Source organism: Elaeis guineensis, chromosome 8, assembly GCF_000442705.2.
Source record: "Elaeis guineensis isolate ETL-2024a chromosome 8, EG11, whole genome shotgun sequence".
In the NCBI taxonomy this organism is placed as follows: Eukaryota; Viridiplantae; Streptophyta; class Magnoliopsida; order Arecales; family Arecaceae; genus Elaeis; species Elaeis guineensis.
The window spans coordinates 7,010,821-7,032,491 of record NC_026000.2 but is presented as its reverse complement, the minus strand read 5'-3'; positions in this window follow the sequence as shown (position 1 = coordinate 7,032,491).

The window sequence follows — 21,671 nt, the reverse complement described above, 5'->3', positions numbered from 1 at the left end:
CATATTCATCAATTCATGTGAATGGCAATCGGCTTTCACAGCAACCGCCGGTTGCCTTCTCTCGTTTTTTATTCCGATACTAGTCCTGCATCCATGTGATGCACCAAAAAAAATAATATATTTATTAAATTAGATAAAATAAAAATAAAATATAGTTAAAGATGAAAAAATTAATAATAAATAATAAAATTAAACTCATATAAAAAAAAATTAAAGAATGAAAAAAGAAGATCAAAGTATCCAACTTAGAAAATTCCAATATGTTCCTATATTTCGAAAAGTATTTTTTATTATTTTAAGTCTCCAATACAAAGATAAATAGATATTTTTAGGTTCTGTATCTACCATTTAATTCTCAATGAGTAACTAAGCAAAAAGAAAAGATCTAATGAGGAAAGAAAATAGTGTTTATGCCAGATAGCTATTGTAAAGCAAAAATAAAAGATCCAATGAACATCACTGCAAAAAAGTAAGTAATTAAGCAATCATCTGAAAAAAATAAAAATAAAAGAAGGCAGGTTCCTTCAACAGAAAATATCATCATTTTATATTTTTTTTTGAAAAAAAAGACACTCTAATAACAAAATCCTTCATGTTGCACCTCAATCCTTTTCTTGCTTAATGAATTTTTTTCTGTTTGATGCAATTAGAAGATAATTCAGCAGTCAAATCTTCATTAAATATTTCATCTTCGAGCCTCTTGATAGGAGTAAATTCCTTAAGAGAGATCACACTACTCATTTTTATCATGTTCAGAAAAAAAGATCTGAAATAATTTTAGAATTTTACATACTAATTAATCATCTCATCGTATATAGTAAAGATGTCAGACATAACGATAATAAATTAATTTTATTTCTAATTCAATAAAGTAAGCACTATCAAATCTTATCAAGACTATTTTCATTTTCGAAATCATTATCAAAACTATGAGACTGTTTGTACTCAACACAATCTTGTGGTAAAAAATAAAATAACTGAATATAAAAATTAATAATAATATGATAATTAAATAGATAAGCATGTAGAAATTATAAATATATAAGCATAAAAAAATAATATTATACCGAGGAAGAATAAGGAGAAGCACTAAAGCAATACAATTAAAGATGAGAAAATTAATAACAAATAATAAAATTAAACTCATATAAGAAAAAAAATGAAGAAAAAATAAATGATGAAAAAATGGAATTGATTGTAGTTAAAAGGGCAAGTCATCTAAGCCTGGTGTGTTCAAATCTTTTATATCAACTCATGCTTTTGGTGTAATATGTATTTTCATCTGCAATAAATATAGGTAATACATTCTTCTAAAAATAAAATTATGTTCGAGACATGCTATTTTTTTATTAATTTATTTTTTTTATAATAATCATTTTCATTAATGAAGTTATAGCAATAGGATCGTTGGAATTTTTTTTAAGAAAAGAAGCAGCATCCACAGCTAATTTATCTTACAGGCACCATTTCACCTTAATTTTTTTGTTTGGAAGTGATACTCATTCATAATTCAAAATATATATTTTTAGATAGATAACAAATTTTTATTTTGAAACAATTACCCCAAGCCTTCAACCTCAAGTTCTATTTTCTTTTTTGATTTTCCATCCTTCATTTTATCTTCAATATCTCCAACCCCAGTAAGTAAACGAATAGCATCTGAAACCATATGTAACTACATAAATTTTAAATATTATTATCATAATAGATAAATATGATTAGCATAACAATAATAAATACATAGATCTCATTGTATATATCAATTAAATAAGAATATTCCTTTTCGCTGGCATTTGAAGTAATATCTTTAAAAGACATGAATGAGTAGCAAGTAAGAAAAATCTTGGGATCTTCATATGGATGAATAATGGTCTTGTATTGGAAGTTAATTTTATAACGATTCATCGTGATTCTAAAATTTTCAGATAGGACTCCAACTAAAAAATGATTCAGCACATATACATTGCCTTCGGTCAACAAGGGCTTAAACTTATAAATCAATATGCTCTTCACACTTGCATGAATCTTCTCACCCTAATGAAGTAGTTAGAATGATTAACATAACAAAAGTTAAACATGTATACACAATGATAGAAATGCATCAGATCGAATAGAAAAAATAGGAGAAAGAAAGAGATCAGGGGTGTTAATTCGGGCAATATTGCTGATAGTTCATTAAAAACACTAATTTAATAATACTAAATTTTAGTAGTTACTTATCAATTTATTCAAAAGTATAAGCAAGTACATTATATGACTTGAATCAAAGATGAGGAACTTAAACACTATAACAAATTATTAGAGGAAAGGTCAGGCAGTGTGTGTGGGGGGGGGTGGTGTGAAGGCATGCAGAAAACCTCTAATGCAAGAAACTGATTAGAAGGAAATGCTCAAATTTCATATAATATCTTAAATAGTATCCACTGTTCTTAAGATGTGAGTTAGTACCACAGCTCCATTGATCAACAGAACTTCAAATTTATCCAAAATCTAATAGTGCCAATGAGGCAATGACCAGATCATTAAAGCTTTATCAATATTTATAGTTTACTATGTCCCTTATGATTCAGATTTTCAGCATGAACATAATGAGTACAAAATTATCAGCATTTCTAATTGACTTAGGAGTGTTAACCCATGCAACATTCACAATAGTTCATTAAAGATACTGATTTAACAATACTAAAATCTAAGTAGTTACTTGCCAATTCATCCAAAAGCATCATTTCAAAGATGCATTTTTTTTTTTCCGAATTGGAATGGAATGGAACCTCTCACAATCTTATTATTCTAACCTTAATCTTCTGTGGTTCATCAACAGTAAAAATATCTTTGATATGATGAATTCTTCGAGCCATCATCGATACTGTAATTTTGCCAAGGGATCACCGACATTGGTAGTGAAATTCTTGTGTGGTTTTCGAGTATTGCCAAGGGATCAGATTTATGGTTTCAAAGAATAATTTCAAATTTCAAAATATGATTGTTAAGAAAAAAATTTAAATTTTAAATTTTAAATATTGGTTGATGGGTTGGTAGAGAAGAATTTTAAATTGAGAGGATAATTTTTTTTTTTTAAAGCTGAGATTTTATTGAGATTCTATTTTCAGAAGAAAACAGATGGTGGGAGTACTACCTGTAAGAAGGAGCTGGAGAAGGGGTTGGAGATCGATACTGCGGCGATCGACTACCATCTCAGGCCATGCCTGTAATCCAGTGGACCCACAAACCTACCCGCACTTTAGCTCGATTTCCGTCACATGTGCAAAGGAGAAAAAAAATAAAAAAAATAAAACTCACAAAACTCACGCATACTTTCCCCTAGAAAAATAGAGATTTAAAGGAGGATTAAAGATGGAATTATAGCTTTAATATTAAAACCCCAATCGTAACACCTATGAGCTAGAGAAATCGAATTGTCGAAAATGAAATTTGGAGTAGTAAAAAAGCGAAAAGCATGAGACAGAGGTATTAAGAGAAAGAATGCTGATCAGATCGAGATTGGTTATCAGAAGGTTATACCAGAGGTTTCTCCATGCCTAACAGCCATCTCAAGGGGTGGTCCATTTACTGATGAGTGAATCTTCATCTATTTCAGATCCAACGGTTCTCATAAAACCCCTTTTAACTGTTGGGAATAGTGTCCCAAAGCCAATCGTCAGTCTGTTGACGGTTGTGCTCCTTTTGTATTAGTACATGAATTATAAATAAATAAAAATTATTTTGATATTTTTTCATCACAAATGTTTCATCTTCTAATGAACTCCTGTGTTGTGGTGAAGTCCTTAGGACTATTTAGACTCGACAAAGGAGGATTTATCGCTTAGTCCTTAAACATGTTCGTGACCAAATGATACGTTGTTACCAAGGACGACAACGTTTATTGAGCATAGGTCATTGTGTGCCATATGGGTTGGTTGTCCTCATAACCAAAGAGTGTGGAGACACTGGTATGACATACAGGTGAGATGTAATGGTACATCTGCATTGAACGTGACCAACTCCGGAGCTATTTCTGCTGTCAAGATTTGCTCCGATGGGATATGGGTATAAATGTCCCTCCGACCTGAGACCGCCATGGTGACTTGCAAGCAACTCACTGTACTTAGGCACTGGACTACCTGAATTTCTAATTCAGTGACGGAAGGTTGCTGGGTTAGTCAAGTACTTGACTTGTCGGTGCGCGTGTCAAGATGGGATTGACCACTCCAGTTTAGGAGCTGTGTACAGTCGTGTTTCAATTTAGCAAAATCTTGGTCAGGATAGTCCTAGTGAGGAGTCACAGGACTAATTGAGTTGAGCACGATTCGGATGATATCATCAGGGTTGACAGTTTAACCCTGAGTCGTCCTAAACACAGAGGTCAAAAGGGATGAATTATACGGTAACCATATTCACGTAGGTTCTGAATGTTGCGATTGTGATTATTCGACCTATCCGATCGTCAGGTACCATTGCTAGATGGTCACTTCGATTAGTACAGGAATTGGTTCCTGTGCTATCGGCTTAGGTTCGAACCTGCGGGATCACACATATTAGAGGTTCCTTTCTGATCTGATGGCTGATTATGAGTCTTATCTATCTGGGACTCTATGATTGAGAATTAGGATTCTCTAATCATGAGTTCCACACATTTTGGGTACCGGGGTCAAAATTTTGAATTTCAAAATTTGAATTTGAAATTTGAACTCTTTGATCAAGGTTTCATATCGATGGTCTCTGATGCCTGATTGCCCAACGGATTTGGACTCAATATTTATGAGAGATTTAATTAGTGATTTAATTACTAATAAACTCAATTTGATTGAGTAATTATTTTTGGATCAAGTCCAAATTGAATTGGATTCAGTTTGGATTGACCCGATTAGGTTAAATGTTGACCTAATCACTAAGGTGGTTTAGTCTCTGATTTGATCAGGGGTTAGGTTTAGTTAATTTCTGATTTGATTAGAATTTTATTGAGCCTAATTAAGTCTAATTATGTTGGATTTAATCTGGTCTAATTGTGCTTAACCTATTTTAAACTAGGTTGGCTCAATTTGAATTAAACCACCTTGTTTTAAATTTCCTGCGACACCCAACTTCCTTGCACCCATTTGAATTCACGAGAAGAAACTTCTCGTGAAATTTTTCTCACGCAAAACCCTTCCCCACGCCCTCATTTGTGCATCATATGGATGGATAAAATAATTAGTTAGCCATTCAAATTCAAAGCATGTTTGAATTTGAATGGATAACTTATCACTTGCCCTTTCATCCTTATCCATTTTGTGCGCCACATTACTTACACGAGAAAAGGTTTCTTGTGAAACATTTTCACACACAAAGAGCCATGCCCCTTCTCTTCTCACGCCCAAAAGGATAGGGATAAGTTGGTTTTCGTTTGAATTCAAATTTGATTTGAATTCAAATGTGTAACCTCTTATCTTTATCCTCTCACACGGATAAGACACGTTCGACGTTGTTTTAAAAAGAGGAGAAAGGTGGGACGTGCGTAAAAATTTTAGGAGAGAAACTTTGAGGCGTGAGGAAGGCTTCTGCATAAGGTAAAGGTCCAAAACCTTCCGAGAGAAAAAGAAAGAAAAGAGAAAAAATTGGACGCAGGGTTTTTGGTGTGTACCCTAGGGTTTCTACCTAGGGTTCGGGAAGTGAGATTGGTGTGCCACGAGTGTCGTGAGTCCACCAAATTTCAGGGAGAGATCCATCAGCCTCTCAAGTAACTGTGCAGATGGTCTGGAGCATCCGAGAAGTCAGCACACATCGATCGAAGGAGTTCGATCAACATCTGCCATCAAAAGGGTGAAATCACAAACTAGCATTCGTGAGGAGCTGATCAGACGGGAGCTTCGTGTGGACGATCCGCAGAGGCCAGACATTTGTGTGGCTGCAATGTGATAATCAGAGCCCCCGACGGTGATTAGATTGCGGTGATCGACTACCCGCAAAAGATGATGTGTTCTGAACACAGTACTGTAAAACGTTTACTGATTCAAATTTGAATTTCAAATTTAAATGCATGCTGTTGTATCATATTTAGATCCTAGTGTAGGGTTAATTAGTATTAATTAATGAGATTAATTAATAATTCTGCTGTAAAATAATAATTTTGAAAAAGTTTTAAAATTACCATTTTGCCCCTGCACTAAATTTTCGCTTCAAATGGTATCAGAGCATGGTTCTAGAATATGATATACATATGCATGCGTAGATTAAGGTGTAATCTATAAGTTTAAATTTGAAATTCAAAATTTAAAATTTAAAATTCAAAAAGATTTGAAATTTGAAATTTAAAATTTGAAATTTGTTAGAAGTTTCAAATTTGAAATTCAAAATTTGAAATTTAAAATTTGGTTGAAATCTCAAATTTGAAATTTAAAATTTGAAATTCGAAATTTGAAATTTGAAATTCAAAATTTAAAATTTGAAATTTAAAAATTGGTTGAAATCTCAAATTTGAAATTTGAAATTTAAAATTCAAAATTTGAAAATTGAAATTCAAAATTCAAAATTTAAAATTCAAAGATTGGAAATTCGAAATTTGAAATTTGACTGAAATCTCAAATTTAAAATTTAAAATTTAAATTTTGAAATTTGAAATTTGAAATTCAAAATTTAAATTTTGAAATTGGTATATTTAGATATACTTGATCTAAGTAGCAAGTAATCTAATTGGGTTGGTTGCCATGGCCGTCCGGTCATAGGAAAAAAGTAGGGTTTAAAGGCCCTCTCTTCCCATTCGATGGGGTCTCCTATGGCGGTAGGGGTGCCGATGCAATTATATCCCATGCCGATGAAGCAGCGAAAGGACTTAATTAAGAAATTTATCATGAATGTGTTAGATTAGATCTAAAAAAAAATTATGATTTATTTTGAGTTATTTTCTGTTATGAAATGAGCAATAGAATTGCTGTTTATGAAATGTGCTGATCCGTTTGTGAAATGAGTTAACACATTTGGTGAACAGAAAATAAAATCTTTCAAATTTGAAAATTATTTTCGAAATGCCAAACCCTGACCCATCAGCCCAAGTACTTAATTAAAAGAATTAAGTGTTGTCTAGTAGGTCTAGAATTATGAATTAAGACCTAAGACAATTGCATAAACTTGTGGGTCAATAGGTTAGATGAATTAGGTCCATAATTGGGTTAAACCTAAGGTTAGTTTAAAAAATGGACTAAATGGAGTAATTGGTCAAATCTGATCAAAAGTTGAATTAGATTAGGTCAAGGATACTCTAGACTCAACTTCAATAGTTGTAGTTGAATGGGTCCATGTCTTTACCTAGACCAAGATGGACTTAATTCATGGCTACGCGGTGGAACCCTATTTACTAAGTTGATCAAAATTAAAACTAATGAACCGGTTGGTGTCTAAGGTAAGTTCGGCAGTTTTGACCAGTGATTCTTAAGCGGGAGCTACTCGCATTGATTCGATCATTGATGAGTTAATGACAAATCTCCACCACTGATCTCACTTACCTGGCCAATCTGGTAAGTTAGATTTTGATTAGATTATTTGGTGATTAGAGCTCACCCATGTCATTAGGTAAATCAGTGTGACTGATTTAGGTGCTCCTAATGCCAGCTTTAATTAAATCTTTTTTTAATCTGACTTGGTGAAGTCAGTGGGATGATTGAAATTGGCTGGATAATTTCTTCTCTACTATTCTTTAATAAAATCTTCAAAATTATTAGGTCCCTAAAATGATTAAGTTATAATGATAACTAAGTCATAGTCTCCCATTAAGTGAGTGATAATGAGTCCATTAGTTCAATGATCATTGGAGGCCCAAAGGCCTGGTGCTCATTGGCTAATGAAATTATTATTCATAATATGATAATTTGATTGAGTCTTTCTGATGGTGGTTAGGTTGGCCGGTCAAAGTCGGGCCTGATCATTTATTGGTCCGATTCACTAAATTAAGTCATGTTAATGGTTGGACCTAACCTGATCTTTTCAGTGGAGGCCAAAGCCTACTGATTAGGTTCTGGTGCAAAATCAATTACTAGAAGTTGTTTAGAGAAACAACTGGTTAAGAACCTACCCATAGATGCACATGGGTTGACCAACCAAAGTTGGGCTCGTGTGTAGTCTGTGTGGATTCTAGTACCCATTAAGGAATTAAAGTAATTTCTCGAATTGGAGGATGAGGCTACCAGTTCGTAAAAATATTGGAAAAAACTTTAGACTAAAATCCAAGTCTTTAGTATTAATTTATGTACTAATAGAGGTCTCGTTTTTCTTTAAGCAGCTATGGCCACTACCCTATCGCTCCGGTCATTATTAAATAATGACAAGCTCATGGGACCCAATTTCGATAGCTGGTATCGAAAATTGAAAATCGTCCTTGAGCATGAGCGGATCCTTTATGTAGTAACGGATCCAGCACCTGAGGAGCCAGCTCCGAACGCTAGTAAGGCGATCCGAGACACTTACTTGAAGTGGCTCAATGACCGCACCACCGTTCGATGTATTATGCTGGCAGCAATGAATGACGAGTTCAGCCGAAGGTTTGAGAACGCCCAGCCATAGGAGATGCTTCAAATGTTGAACGACTCCTTTGGCATGCCTGACGACGTTGAAAGGCACAAAACTAGTTGTGCCATTTTCAATGCTCGGATGAGGGATGGGGCCTCAGTCACTGATCATGTACTGTACATGATCGAGATGATTGAGCGCCTAAGCAAATTGGACTTTCCTCTGCACGAGCAGCTCGGTAAGGATGCGATCCTTAATTCCTTGCCCAAGTCCTTCCTCCCATTCCTTACTCATTTTCGAATGACAAAGCCTGCAGTAAACTACCACGGATTGTTAGGGTTGTTGCAGAACTTTGAGAAGGATCACCAACTCCATAAGGAGTCGGTGAATGTAGTGGGAGGGTCTTCTTCTCGTCGTCAACCCTTTGGGAAGGGGAAGGGGAAGAAGAACAAGAAGAAGAAAAATAAGAAGGTGCAATCTCATGCTGAGACAGTAGCACGGGGTCAGATCAAGAAGCGCAAGCACGATCAGAGCCAGGCGGAGTGCTTCTTTTGTAAGAAGCACGGGCATTGGAAGAGGAACTGTCCTCAATACATTGCCTCCCTAGACCCGAACAGGCCAAAGAAGAAGCAAGGTAATTATATGATAACTCCTTGCAACTTTTCGATTTATGATACTACTGTCTGGGTATTGGATACCGGAAGCCCTTATCATATTTGTAATTCGATGCAGGGTCTGCAGGTCAGTAGGAGATTTGATGAAGGCGAGAGGTTCCTGAATGTTGGAGATGGAAGCAAAGTTTCAGTTCTAGCTTTAGGAATCATGAGACTTGTAATCAATTCTCGTAATGTAATTCTGAGTGAATGTCACAATTGTCCAAATTTTTTATTAAATATTATTTCTGTAGGCCTTTTGGCCATGTACGGTTATGATTTTTTAATAAAAAAAAATATTTGCAATATCATTTTGAATGGTGTTACAATATTTGTTGAACAATTAAATAATAAAATTTACTTACTATCACAGCCTGTTAATGTGGTTTAAAAATTTGATAAACGCTCTAGAATAGATAATGTATCAGAAGTCTACCTTTGGCACTGTAGGCTAGGTCATATCAATAAGAACAGGATAAATAGGTTGGCTCAAGAAGGAATTCTTGAAGTTAGTGATTGTGAATCACTTCCAACCTGTGAGTCCTGTCTTCTTGGGAAGATGACCAAGTCACCTTTTACTGGAAAAGGTGAGCGAGCCAGTGAACTCTTAGGTCTGGTACATTCTGATGTATGTGGACCCATGAGCTCAAGTGCAAGAGGTGGATTTTTCTACTTCATAACCTTCACAGACGACCTATCTAGGTATGGGTATGTCTATTTAATGAAGCATAAGTCGGAATCATTTGAAATGTTCAAACTATTCCGAAATGAGGTAGAAAAATAAACTGGAAAGTGTATTAAAACTCTTCGATCTGATCGAGGAGGTGAATACCTTTCCAATGAGTTTCTGACGTATCTAGGGGAGAATGGGATTCTCTCTCAGTGGACTCCTCCTGGAACACCACAGCATAATGGTGTGTCTGAAAGGAGGAATCGGACCCTGTTAGACATGGTTCGATCCATGATGGGGTTTGCTGGTCTGCCGATCTCCCTCTGGGGATATGCGCTCGAATCGGCTTGTTACCTTCTAAATAGAGTTTCGAGTAAGTCTGTAGCCAAAACGCCATATGAGATATGGATAGGACGTAAGCCAGTACTCTCGCACCTTAGGGTTTGGGGGTGTCCGGCTTATGTTAAACGTTTAATTACAGACAAGCTTGGATCTAGGTCTGACAAGTGTAATTTTATAGGGTACCCAAAAGAGACCAAAGGGTATTATTTCTACCTTGCTGATGAGCAAAAGGTGTTTGTCATCCTTAAGGCAATCTTTTTAGAAAAGGAGTTCCTTAGTGAAGGAACTGTTGCCTCTAAAGTCGAACTTGACGAAGTTCGACAGGTGGAAAAACCGACACATGTTACTGAACCTGAACCGGATTTGATTAGATCAGATCCAGAGTCCATTGATTATGCACCCTTAAGGCGGTCTGATAGAGTACCACATCAACCGAACAGATACTATGGTTTCTTGGTCCGGGATGGTGATCATGTCGAACTTGATGAAAACGATGAGGATCCGATCACCTACATGGATGCAATGCAGAGACCTGACTCTGAGAAATGGCTAGAGGCCATGAAATCCGAAATGGAGTCCATGAAGGTCAACGATGTGTGGACATTGGTTGACCCACCCGAAGGAGTAAAACCCGTAGGGTGTAAGTGGGTCTTCAAAAGGAAGAGGGGCGCAGACGGAAAGGTGGAGACCTATAAAACCCGTCTGGTTGCCAAGAGATATCGTCAACGTTATGGTATAGACTATGACGAGATGTTTTCTCCTGTGGCAATGCTTAAATCCATTCGGATTATGCTTGCGATAGCTGCCCATCTGGACTATGAAATCTGGCAAATGGATGTGAAGACAGCTTTCCTAAACGGAGAGCTGGATGAAGAGGTATATATGATACAACCTGAAGGGTTCACATCCACAGATGAGTCTAAGGTGTGCAAGCTACAGAGGTCCATTTATGGACTTAAGCAGGCATCTCAGAGTTGGAACATACGTTTTGATAGGACGATCAAAACGTATGGCTTCATTAAGAACGGAGAAGAACCCTGCATTTATAAGTGGGCTAATGGTCCAGTAGTAGTATTTCTTGTATTGTATGTGGATGACATTCTCTTAATCAGAAATGATGTCCCTGCATTACAGGGAATAAAGATTTAGCTATCGTCACAGTTCTCCATGAAGGATCTGGGAGAAGCTTCCTACATCCTAGGGATGAGGATCTATAGGGATAGATCCAAAAAGTTGCTTGGCTTATCCCAGTCCACGTACATTGATACTATGCTGAAAAGGTTCAGCATGAAAAATTTCAAGAAAGGCTATCTACCGATAGGCCATGAAATTTCTCTCTCGAAGAGGGATTGTCCGACAACACCTCAAGAGAGAGAGCGTATGGGTAGGATTCCATATGCTTCGGCAGTGGGATCTATCATGTACGCCATGACATATACACGACCAGATGTGGCATACTCACTAGGGGTAGTGAGTAGATACCAATCTGATCCAGGAGAAAATCACTGAAAAGTTGTTAAAACCATCCTGAAGCATTGAACGTGACCAACTCCGGAGCTATTTCTGCTGTCAAGATTTGCTCCGATGGGATATGGGTTTAAATTTTCTGCGACACCCAACTTCCTTGCACCCATTTGAATTCATGAGAAGAAACTTCTCGTGAAATTTTTCTCACGTAAAATCCTTCCCCACGCCCTCATTTGTGCGCCATATGGATGGATAAAATAATTAGTTAGCCATTCAAATTCAAAGCATGTTTGAATTTGAATGGATAACTTATCACTTGCCCTTTCATCCTTATCCATTTTGTGTGCCACATTACTTACACGAGAAAAGGTTTCTCGTGAAATATTTTTCACGCACAAAGAGCCACGCCCCTTCTCTTCTCACGCCCAAAAGGATAGGGATAAGTTGATTTTTGTTTGAATTCAAATTTGATTTGAATTCAAATGTGTAACCTCTTGTCTTTATCCTCTCACGCGGATAAGACACGTTCGACGTTGTTTTAAAAAGAGGAGAAAGGTGGGACGTGCGTAAAAATTTTAGGAGAGAAACTTTGAGGTGTGAGGAAGGCTTCTGCGCAAGGTGAAGGTCCAAAACCTTTCGAGAGAAAAAGAAAGAAAAGAGAGAAAATTGGGTGCAGGATTTTTGGTGTGTACCCTAGGGTTTCTACCTAGGGTTCGGGAAGTGAGATTGGTGTGCCACGAGTGTCATGAGTCCACCAAATTTTAGGGAGAGATCCATCAGCCTCTCAAGCAACTGTGCAGATGATCTGGAGCATTCGAGAAGTCGGCACACATCTATCGAAGGAGTTCGATCAATATCTGCCATCAAAAGGGTGAAATCACGAACTAGCATTCGTGAGGAGCTGATCAGACGGAAGCTTCGTGTGGATGATCCACAGAGGTCAGACATTTGTGTGGCTGCAACGTGACAATCAGAGCCCTCTGACGGTGATCAGATTGCGGTGATCGACTACCCACAAAAGGTGATGTGTTCTGAACACAGTACTGTAAAATGTTTACTGATTCAAATTTGAATTTCAAATTTAAATGCATGCTGTTGTATCATATTTAGATCCTAGTGTAGGGTTAATTAGTATTAATTAATGAGATTAATTAATAATTCTGCTGTAAAATAATAATTTTGAAAAAAAATTAAAATTATCATTTTGCCCCTGCACTAAATTTTCGCTTCATTAACATCTTCATAACACCCTCGTCTTCGCACCACATCGGATTCACGTCTAATTTGGATTCTGAAAAAAAAAAATAAATCTGATATGGATATATAATTCGATATAATTTTAATATATATTTTTTTAAATTATAATAATTTTATATTATTTAAATGTATTCGATATGATCTAATTTTAAATTTTAATATTGATTGATGGGTTGGTAGAGAAAAATTTTAAATTTTAAATTAAGGAGTCAGATTTCAAACAATCACATTTAAAGAGAGGATAAAATCTTTTTTTTCAACTGAGATTTTATTAAGATTACATTATTATTTATATATATACGATCTAATCTGATTTTAAATTTTAATATTGATTGATGGGTTGGTAGAGAGAAATTTTAAATTTTAAATTAAGGAGTCAGATTTCAAATAATGAGATTTAAAGAGAGGATAAAATCATCTTTTTTTTTAGTTAGGATTTTATTAAGATTATATTTTCAGACGATGACACATGGCAGATTCTCAGCCATCATACCTCTGTTTTTATATAATATATTGATGGTTAAGAATTTTTTTTTTTGATGGAAAGATTAGGCATAGCCTAATCACTTTCATTAATTAAATGAAAGAAAACCCAAGGCAAGTTAATCTAGAATAAGATTATGGGATATGCTAATTATTTTCACCTGAGTAGCCTAAGGGCTTCCGTTCACAAAGATTTCTTTTCACTTAACTATGGTCGCTTGCATGGAAATTAATATTTGAGTATGTTAGTTTGAAGCCCATATTTAGCAGCAGCCCAGATTCGGACCCAACAGCCAAGCCAAACCCGGCCCAGACCTAGGTGCGAGCTTGGCCTAGTGCTCAGGCGTGCGAGCGAGCTGCCCCAGCCTAAGCGCATGAGTGCGCGCATGCGGAAGTGACGGCCCAAGCCCAAGCAGTGCGAGGCTGATCGGTGCACGCAGCATTCTGTGGACCAAGCACGGTCCACCGACGGTTTGCTGAATTTGAGCACCATCCGATGTTCGAGAATTCACCTTACACATGATCAGATGGCTAATTTTATTCTTTACCATGTAAAGCGGTGGTGGCCCACTTCATTGGCGCGATTGGATGGCTCTTCTTCTCGATTTTGATCGAACGGCTGATGGCGTTCTCCAATTGATTTTGGGCTGATTTTGATACTATTTTCAGGCATTTTTGGATCGTGTGATGCAGATCCAATGATAGGGAGAAGACTTTGATTTCGGCCTTGATTCGGAGTCCTGTTTTGTCACGAATTGGGATAGTTTTCTTCTGGTTCCGAGCTCTATTTAAGGGAGGCCTCGCTAGAGGTTCAAAGCAGGCTGATAGCAGTGAATGGAGAGATCCAAGAGGTTTGTAAATAGTGAGTTTATTTTGAGTGGCGTGAGACTTCTTTTGAGAGAAAAAAGATATTTTTTTTTGTAAAAGAGAATCTGTATGAGCTTCTTATTTTTTTCTCCAATTTTATACTTCTTTGTACTGTGGATTATTAATAGAAAAATATTGAGAAGGTCTTGTCCGTGGACGTAGGCCAAACCATGTAAATCTGATGTGCTTTCTTTTCTCTTATTTTTATTGCTTGATTATCTCCTCTATTTTGTATTCTACGTTTGTTCTAATTATTTTTTCTTTACAAAACGATCTTATTTTCACTGTGCTTGTGTGCCGTGTGGATCGAGGTGTGCTCGATTATCTCTCGATCGGTCCTTTCAATTTGATATCAGAGCAAGAAGATTCTCTTATAACTGGTTTGATTTGAAACAATGATGGACAAGATGACGACAATAAAATATGAGTTATCGAGGTTTGATGGACTAAACTTTGTACTTTGAAAGATGAAGATGCAAGTGGTATTGATCAAGCATGATTGTGAAATTACTGTACAAGGAAAGGAATGCAAACCATAAGAGATGATGGATGGGCAATATAAAGAGAAACATAAGCTAGCAATGACGAACCTTTATTTGACGTTGGATGATTCGGTATTATTTAATATCGAGATCGAGACTACTGTGAAAGGGATTTAAAAAAAATTGAAGAATCTCTATGAAGGGAAGTCTTTGGTAAATAAAATCTATTTAAGAAGATAATTATATAATCGAAAGATGAAGGATGGGGCATCAGTTCAAGAGCACTTGGGTGTATTCAATTTCATTGTGAGCAAGCTTGCAGTCCTAGATGTCAGAATTGAAGATGAAGAGAAGGCTAGCATTCTACTTTATTCTATGCTGGAGTCTTGAGATAATCTTATTATAAACTTGAGTCATGTTGAAACTCTCAAGATGGAGTCAATTGTTGCATCATTGCTTACAGAAGAGATAAAATAGAAATCTAGCCAAGAAAGCTCTTCCGGAGAGGCTATGGTAGCACAGGACAGACCTTTCGAGAGAGAACGTGGTGATAAGGGAAGACAAGATCCAAATCCAAGAGCAAGAAAAAGGTAAAATACTGGAATTGTGAAAAAATAGGACATATAAAGAAAAATTGTCGGGCTAAAGGAGTTGATACAAAAATTGAATCAGAAAACTTTCAAGATAATGTAGCAGAAAGTGAAACTGGTTCGGCTAATTCAAATGATGGAGATGCATTCACGGCATTAGAGAGATTCAAGCTCGCATGTCATTGAATTTTGGATTCGGAGGCATCTTTTCACATGACTCCTTTTAGAGAGTGGTTTCATACATACAAATCATGGGATGGAGGAGTTATCTATTTGAAAAACAATACAACTGATCTTGTGATTGGAGTGGGAGATGTTCGGATCAAGATATTTGATGGTATAATTCAGAGATTTCTAATATATGGCATGTTCCTGCACTTCGTAAGAGTCTACTGTCAATTGAAAAGTTTTGTAGGCAAGGCTTAAAGTTTATCGGGAAGCAAGATTAATTGAAGGTGTCCAAAGGATATTTGGTGGTGATAAGAAGAGTATAAATAGATGGTCTTTATAAATTAGTGGATGAGACTCATGTGGGCAAGGCAGCAGTAGCAATTGCAAAGATGGTGTCTCCAACGGTTTGGCATTAACGTTTAGGACATATGAGTGAGTGTGGGCTACAATTATTATCAAATAAGGAGCTTCTTCTGGGGTGCAAATCAGTGCCATAGAAATTTTATGAAAATTGCATCTATAGTAAACAAAGAAGGATCTCTTTCTCTTTATCACAGCAGCGGAGTAAAAAATTTCTTGAGCTAATCCACTCAGATAGTTGGAAGTCGCCTGATAAATTATTGGACGGATGTTCCTACTTCGTCTCCTTCATTGATGACTATTCTAGAAAGACTTGAATATATATTTTAAAGCGGAAATCCGATGTCTTTGAAACCTTCAAGAAATTTAAGGCTCCGATGGAAAATGAAAAAGGTTTGAAAATTAAATGTCTACGTTCTGATAATAAAGGAGAATATTGCTCCAAGGAGTTTAATGAATTTTATGATGAACATAAAATTCGACGATAGCTTATGATTTTTGAGACACCACAGCAAAATAATATGATAGAAAAGTTTAATAGAACACTCATGGAGAGTCCATAGTATGATGAGTACTGCAAAACTTGACAAGAAATTTTGGACAGAGGCTGTAAGCATGGCTTGTTACTTAATCAATCGAGCACCGATAAAATCACTTGGATTGAAAATACCAGAAGAACTTTGGAGCAGCAAGCCAGTAAATTATTCTCATCTTCTATCTTTGGATGTGATGCATATATATATATAGATTCCAAAAGAGAAGAGGACAAAATTAGATAGGAACTCTCGGAGGTACATCTTTTTTGGCTATGCTAAAGGAGTAAAGGGGTATCGATTGTAGGATCCTACTATCCACAAGATCATTGTTAGTCGAGATATTATTTTTAATGAAGAATCTTTTCAAGGCACAAAAAAAATAAGATGATAAAGTCATTACTTCTATTGAGTTCTTTGATGCAGGCGATGAGGTTCAAGCAGAGCAAGCACAAGTGAACGACGAGGTAGTTGATGATGGACCGAACACGAAGTCTCCACAATCATCTGAGGATGCTATCTCACTGGAAGAGCTACCAATGGAGTCCGAGCGATCTAGGAGGGTCATTGACCTCTTGTCAAGTATGATGACTATATCACTTTTTTTATTTTTTCTACTAATCATGTTGTACTTATGTTGCTTTGGTGGAGGAGAACGAGCCAACTTCATACAAAGAGGTATGTGAGTCCACCAATTATAGAAAGTGGCATTGTGCTATAGAGGAGAAGATGGAGTCACTTCGGAAGAACAACATTTGGAAGCTTGCAATTCTATTGGAGGGGAGGAGTCCAATCAGATGTCGATGGATCTATAAAGTGAAAAAGAATACAGATAAAAATGTAGAGAGGTTCCAAGCATGTTTGGTGGTGAAGGGTTATGTTTAGAAGTCAGGAATTGATTTTGATGAGATCTTCTCACCGATGGTTCATCTTATTACTATTCAGATTGTTTTGATGATCGCGGCAGTAATGAATTTGGAGCTCGAGTAGATAGATGTAAAGACGGCTTTCTTACATGGTGACTTAGAGAAAAAGATATATATGGTGCAACCTGATTGTTTTGTTGAAAAAGATAAGGAGGAGTTAGTTTGTCGGCTGAACAAATCATTGTACGGTTTCAAACAGATGCCGAGATAGTGGTTCAAGTGATTTGATTCTTTTATTATGAGTTTGAGATTTGATTGACTGGAGGCAGATCATTGTGTATATTTTTGCGGTTATAATGACGGGAGCTTCTGCATTTTACTGTTGTATGTCGACGATATGGTGGTTGCAGGGAATAGCAGAGGTCGGATATTAGATATGAAAATTCAGTTAGCTGGAGAGTTCGAGATGAAGGATTTAGGAGTCATGAACCAAATACTTAGGATGAAGGTGCTACGGGAGAGGAAAGATAGGAAGATCTGACTTTCACAAAAAGAATATGCGGAGAAAGTTCTACGGTGCTTCAATATGCAAAATGTAAAGCTGGTGTCTACTCTGTTTTCTATTTAGTTGAAACTGTCAACAGAGCAATCACCTAGCACGGAAGTAGAAAAGGCTGACATGGCTCGGATACCATATTCATCAGCAGTAGGGAGCCTTATGTTTGCCATGGTATGCACAAAACCAGACATTGCATAAGCAGTGAGAGTTGTAAGTTGGTATATGGCGAATCCAGGTAGCAGCCATTAGAAAGTAGTAAAGTGGATCCTCCGATATCTGAAGGAGATGACTGATCATTCACTCTGTTATGGTTCAGTAGATTTAGAGTGCATTGGGTATGTGGATTCTGATTTTACAGAAGATCGAGACAAGAGGAGATCTACCACAGGCTATGTGTTCTTCATGTGCGATGGTGCTTAAGTTGGAAATCTAAGTTTTAGTCAGCGATGGCATTATCAACGACAGAGGCAGAGTATATTGTAGTGACACACGCATGTAAAAAAGCTGTTTGGCTCAAGAGGCTTCTTGGGGACTTTAAAGTGAAGCAGGATGTGATGAGGGTGAATTGTGATAGTCAAAGCATGTTGCACTTGACGAAAAATCCAATGTTGCATTCTTGGACGAAGCATATTGACATTCGCTATCATTTTGTGAGAGATATGGTTGATGATGGTCTAGTTTCATTGTTAAAAATTCATACTGATGCAAATAGGGCTGACAAAATATGATCTGATCCGCCAACTCAACTCGTGTTCGACCTATCATAAACAGATTTGGATTTAGGCTAAATGGATTTGGATCATAAACGGATTAACCCGTTTAATAAGTGGGTCGGATTTGGATTTTAGATATCTGATCCGTTTAATCCGTTTAATATTCAGGTCGGGTTGAGTCAGATAATCCATTTAACCTATTTAACCTATTTAATCTATTTTTGATCCATTTAATCCGACCTGTTTAACTTGTTTAATCCATTTAAGACCCGTTTAACTTGTTTAAAATCTGTTTAATCTGTTTCTGACCCATTTAATCCGACCTGTTTAATCTCTTTAATCCGTTTAACTTAATTTGACCTATTTAATAAACGGGATAAACGGATCGGGTCGGGTTACTTGTTTAATAAACAGATCGAGTTCAGGTTTGAATTTTTGATCCGTTTAATAAACATGTCAGGTTTGGATTGATGATTTTTTGATCCGATCCGTTTATGACCCGATCCATTTATGATCTGACCCAACCCGATTGCTACCCCTAGATGTAAATCTAGCAGATGTGTTGACGAAACCGATGACTCGGGTGAAGTTTAATTGGAGCAAAATTTCTCTCAATCTTGGAGCTATGTGAGAAGTGGTAGGTTGGCAAGGCCTCCAGGGATGATATTTTTGTAATTTTGGCACATATCTTCAAGTGAGAGAATTATTAGTGTGAAGCCCATGTTCAGCAGTAGCCCAGACTCGAACCCAGTAGCCAGGCCAGGCCCGACCCAGACCCAGGCTCGAGCTCAGCCCAGCGCTCGGGTGCACGAGCGAGCAGCCTAGACCTATGCGCGAGGGCGCGCGCATGCGGAAGCGATGGCCCAAGCCCAAGCGGTGTGGGGCTGATCGGTGCATGCAGCATTCTGTGGACCAGGCACGGTCCACCGGCAGTTTATCAAATCCGAGCACCATCCGACGGTCGAGAATTTGCCTGACACGTGATTGGATGGCTAATTTCACTCTTTACCATGTAAAGCGGTAGTGGCCCACTTCATTGGTGCGATCGGATGGCTCCTCTTCTTTTCGATTTTGATCGAACGGCTGATGGCGTTCTTCGATTGATTTTGGGCTGATTTCGGGACTATTTTCAAGTGTTTTTGGACCGTGCGATGCAGATCCAACAGCAGGGAGAAGACTTTGATTTTGACCTTGATTCGAAGTCTTGTTTTGTCATGGGTCGGGACAGTTTTCTTCTGATTCCGAGCTCTATTTAAGGGAGGCCTCGGTAGAGGTTCAAAGCAGGCTGAGAGTAGTGAACAGAGAGATCCAAGAGGCTTGTAAACAGTGAGTTTATTTTGAGTGGTGTGAGGCTTTTTTTGAGAGAGAAAGGATGTTTTTTTTTGTAAAAGAGAATCTGTGTGAGCTTCTTATTTTTTTCTCTAATTTTGTACTTCTTTGTGCTGTAGATTATTAATAAAAAAATGTTGAGGAGGTCTTGTCTATGGATATAGGCCAACAATCAGGCCAAACTACATAAATCTGGTGTGCTTTCTTTTCTCTTATTTTGATTACTTGATTATCTTTCCTGTTTAACGTTTTACGTTTGTTCTAGTTATTTTTCTCCTATAAAATGATTTTGTTTTCGTTGTGCTTGTATGCTTGTGTGTCATATGGATCGAGGTGTACTCGATTATCCCTAGACTGATTCTTTCAGAGTATAGGAGTTCCAATTTATTAGGCCTCTTTGTAAATACGAGACTTTGTATGCCCTTGTTTCTGTTATCTTAAAGCTGCTCACTATTACAGAGGATTTGGAGTCGTTGAATTCCTCTCTTAAAGGTCTAGTATTAGTGCTCAACTGAATAATAGTGCAGAACAACTAGATGCGTGAAATAATTTCTTTATATGATTATTCATACAACAAACTAGGAGCTCGATGAAGAGGTTTTTGTGCTAATTATCACAGAGTATAAATGCATAACAATAATGTCCCCCATGTTGACTCCCCTGGATACCAGAAACTTGTTGTGTCCGCCACCCAGATTTGATATGCCTCCATTTGACACCAATGTCTCGGACACGGATGTCATAGGTTTGACCCAGCCACACAATGTTGACATTAGGTAATCGGCAAAGACTTCATTTGGGCAGATCCATCAAACACTTTGTGAAAAACTAATTCCAAGGTAGAATACATTTCTTAGCAGGGGCTTATAGAAAGTTGTCAATTAAAAGACTAACCCGATCTCTCCACCAAAACATGCCACTCTATGATGCATCCGTGATCACATCTGCATCAAAGTATCCAACACTCTTTTAAGTGGTGGCTCGCCATGGAAATCATAAATGATTTAATAAACTTATTCATCAGGACATGTTTCTTGTTATTTTTTGGATATGGTAAGGGCGTACAGGGTTGTAACTATGGGCTGTAGCACTTGGTCGCTTACATCGTGACATCCCAAATCAAGATTGGCAAAAGTTAATATTCGAAAAATGGAGGAAAAAAAATGAAGTGCTGAACTGATAACATAGAAAAGTACTATTTTTGTACCGTATGTTTCATCTAATTTTAGTCACTTAGTTCTTGCCTGTACTTCTAGAGGGCAAGGAACTTGTACACACAGGAGCATTACGTATTCATAACAATTGAATGAAATTAACTTCACGGATCAACTACAACCCTATCTGCAGATGTCAAGAGAGAAACATTGGTCTCCAAATGGCGTTCAGCCCCAAGTAGAGATGATCATGGACCGCAGGACCGGGCTTGGGTGCAGAAATATCATATTTTAAATATTAAATAGGCCGAAGCCCAACTAAAAAGGATTATAGACCCCAGATCTGCTGTAGGCCTAAGAAAGGGTAGGGAGGAAGAAAGTCTCATCTATAAAATTAAAATCGGATCGGATACCATCATATTTATATCTATATTTATTTTATTTGATGAATATAAATATGGATATAGATATTATTCGGATGCAAAAATTTATATGCATATTTATTTTAAACGGATACGGATATAATTCGAATACTGAACGTATGGATATAACTACAGATATTATTCAGATAATTAAATTTTATGGCTACAAAATCAAAGATATTACTAAATAGATAATAAATCAAGTTAATAATATATTTATATAGTTATATTTTTTTAAAAAATTAATAAATATTATATAAAATTATATATAAATT